Source organism: Grammomys surdaster, unplaced genomic scaffold (genome assembly GCF_004785775.1).
Source record: "Grammomys surdaster isolate TR1022 unplaced genomic scaffold, NIH_TR_1.0 124836, whole genome shotgun sequence".
NCBI classification, from domain to species: Eukaryota; Metazoa; Chordata; class Mammalia; order Rodentia; family Muridae; genus Grammomys; species Grammomys surdaster.
In genome coordinates, this window is record NW_021619779.1 from 303,109 (window position 1) to 306,577 (window position 3,469).

Genomic DNA, 3,469 nt, shown 5'->3' on the forward strand with positions numbered 1-3,469 from the left:
AAGCAGGGTAAAGATGACCACATACCCTGTTATGGTCTGAGGTTTTCTTTAGAGATTCCACAGCCATAAGCTCCACTTAAGACCAATCAGAATAAAGGTCAGTAGAACTATTTTGTCAAGCCAGCTTGAGTCAGAGCTGATGACCAGGCGGTGAGCTCATTGTGGGTTTTGCCTTTATAAACCATCTCTGGAAAACATTCAGTGTTGTGGTCTTTTTTTTTTTTTTTCTTTTTCTTTTTTCTTTTTTGAGACAGGGTTTCTCTGTATAGTCCTGGCTGTCCTGGAACTCACCCTGTAGACCAGGCTGGGTCGATTAGAACTCAGAAATCCTCCTGCCTCTGCCTCCCAAGTGCTGGGAATTAAAGGCGTATGCCTCCACTGCCTGGCCAGAGTCTTATTTCTACCCGGTACCATGTGGATGGTGGGATGGTCTGAGCTCAGCCCAACTGTGTGGAGACAGCTTGGAAGATTGGTAGAGCCATCTCCCATGCTGGTGTCTCGTGGGTGGCAGGGCCGGTGTCTCTGGTCACCTGAGCCACCCTGAGCCATGGCAGCAGGGAGAACACAATACTCACGACCTAAGGCCTAGCCTAGTTGGGAACATGGCAGCTCTGTAATACAAGACAGATCGGGTGCCACCATTTTTAAAAATATTGCCACAACAAAGTGGCAACCAACATTTGGCACGAATTCACTAGAAATTTAAGTCTATTTCACCTGAGAGTAAAACTTGTATTTTTTTTAAAAAGAAGAAAGTGAGTGAGTAAGCGCTGAGATAAGTCAAGTGACTCCTAGCTTGGGAACTAAACAAAAAAACAAAAAACTGCAGCCGAGCTCCCATGCTGTGGGGAAACACAGATTGCTTTTTGTTAAGAAAAGTAGTAGCGGTGCTGGCACATGCCTTTAATCCCAGCACTTGGGAGGCAGAGGCAGGCGGATTTCTGAGTTCTAATCGACCCAGCCTGGTCTACAGAGTGAGTTCCAGGACAGCCAGGGCTACACAGAGAAACCCTGTCTCGAAAAAAAACCAAAAAAAAAAAAAAGTAGCTTATTTCTAGAGCAGAGAGATTTGAACTGCGAATTAAAATTGAGATTATTTGTTTTCTTTTTTTTTTTTTTTTCTTTTTTTTTTTTTTTTTTAAATTAAAATTTTTTGGTTTTTTTTTTTTTTTTTTTAAACTTTATTTATTTATTTATTATAAGTACACTGTAGCTGTCTTCAGACACCCCACAAGAGGGCATCAGATCTCATTGCAGATGGTTGTGAGCCACCATGTGGTTGCTGGGATTTGAACTCATGACCTCTGGAAGAGCAGTCAGTGCTCTTAACCACTGAGCCATCTCACCAGCCCAGATTATTTGTTTTTACGATAGATTTAGAAACAGTTTTGTCTGATTCACGTGGGAATCTCGCCTGTGGTTCAGAACAAAGATAGGTAGAGAAAATCTGTCTGTGGCTCTGTGCCTAGACAGGCATACATTTTTAGCTTCTCTGAGTCAAGAGAGCCAAATAAATAAGCCTCCATTGTGGAGCAGTTACTGATTGAAGTATAAAGTTACAATATAGGGATTATTTGCTTTTAGGAAAGATTTATAAACAGATTTGTCAGAATCACATGGGGATTATATCACCCTCGGTTTGGAACTAGGATAGGGAAAATTGTCACTGACTCCAGAGTAGAGAGTGCAGTGGACAAGCGGAAGCTGCTCTGGAGTACAGAGCCAAACAGATAGATAGCATAAATAAAAAACTGTTCTAGGCAGAGGGCCGAACAGAAAGATAGTGTAAATCAGGTATATTCAGATGATATAAAGTTGTATTGCCTCACAGGAGACTCGGGTTCTATTTAACATGGGCCCCTTGGGAATTCTGGGTTCATTTCCTGCTTGGCAAAATAGGAAAGGCCTAAGATTAGGCACTTACAGTCTTTTTTTTTTTGCTTTTCAGTTGCTTTATTGACTTTACATTTTTTCCATGCAAATGGGCAACACTGTACTGCTGACAGAAACTCACACTGCGTGGGAAAGCAATCTCCAATTAGAAGCTGGCAATACAAGCCCAACCTGGCACATGGAAATAACCCAAGGCTTACCACAAACGGGTCATTAAAGGCATGTCAGGAAAATGCAAGGAAAAGGAATACAGTGGGAATCACAGAATGAATCTCAGGGGAAATGACCGAAGTCAAGGCATAAGGCAGAATTCATCGTGATGGTCATGGTGATTAGAGAGCTCCCCGATGAGAATACGCAGACAGGCCGGGCGGTGGTGGCGCACACCTTTAATCCTAGCACTTGGGAGGCAGAGGCAGGCGGATCTCTGAGTTCGAGGGTTCAAGGCTAGCCTGGTCTACAGAGTGAGTTCCAGGACAGCCAAGGCTACACAGAGAAACCCTGTCTCGAAAAACCAAACCAAAAAAAAAAAAAAAAAAAAAGAATACGCAGACAGTTTCTCAACTGTAGCTCCCTAAGCTCTCTCCAGATCTCTCTCATCTCCTCCATGAACATTTCCACATCATCTCCATCCACCCAACCCATCATTAATCTGCCTGTTGGGAATGGCCCATCGAAAGTTAGGGGCAAGTCGGCGAGCTTGTCCTCTTCTGTGGTGGTTGTGGTTATGGGTGGTTGTGGTTATGGTTGTGGTTGTTGTTGTTTACAGCAGGCTGGTGGCCCTCACCTCCTCCCACAGGGCGGTGGCTGCTCCATTTCTTCGTTTTCCTGGTGGATATTGGCCATGATGAGATTTTTGTTTTCTGGTTGCTATTCTGGGCCTATCCCTTGCTGTGTAGTCCTCTCAATTCTCGCTGTGAGATGCGCCACTGAGACTCTCGGCTAGCAGACCTGCCCCGCTCGCCTTGGGCCCGATACCAGCCCACTGCACGCAGAGGCTCAGAGCTGGTGGCCAGACGAGAGTAGGCACATATAGTCTTAAATTGATTTTATTTGAGAATCTTTGGAGTTACTCCAGTTGTGGTGAGACAGCCACTAGGCAAGAATTGCCTCTTTTCATCTACAGACAAATTACTGTCCAGAAAAAGGACACACTATGCAGAATATTCAACTGATTATATCTGCTGAGATAGAGTGATCAGCCCTTAAAAATTCTGCATTACTATATCTGTCAAATGATCCTGGACCAGAAGGCTGACAACCAGATGCTCCAAAGTTTTGAAGAAAGGGACTGTTCAGGTAATCAACACTCTCTATAAATTGGCTAAGTTTTGGCAAAATAAATAAATAAATAAATAAATAAATAGAATCTGTGCTTTGTGCTTCCCATAGCTTCAGTTAATTCAGTCATTCTGGATTTCTGACGCGGTTGAAGATTTATAGTCTCATAGCCAACCCAGGCTATTTATTTTGAGAGAACAGATTTGAGAGGATGGTTTTCCGCTGACATTTATTCTAAAGCCAGGACTTAAGCTAGGTTCAGAACTAAGTCTTTTAGTTAGGAGAGATGACAGAG

At 43.3% G+C, this 3,469-nt stretch overlaps 1 pseudogene; it reads right to left on the bottom strand.

Moving 5' to 3' along the window:
- Positions 1–2,185: 2,185 nt before the first annotated feature.
- LOC114636707 lies at positions 2,186–2,739 on the bottom strand (annotated as a pseudogene).
- Between the last annotated feature and the right edge of the window lie 730 nt (positions 2,740–3,469).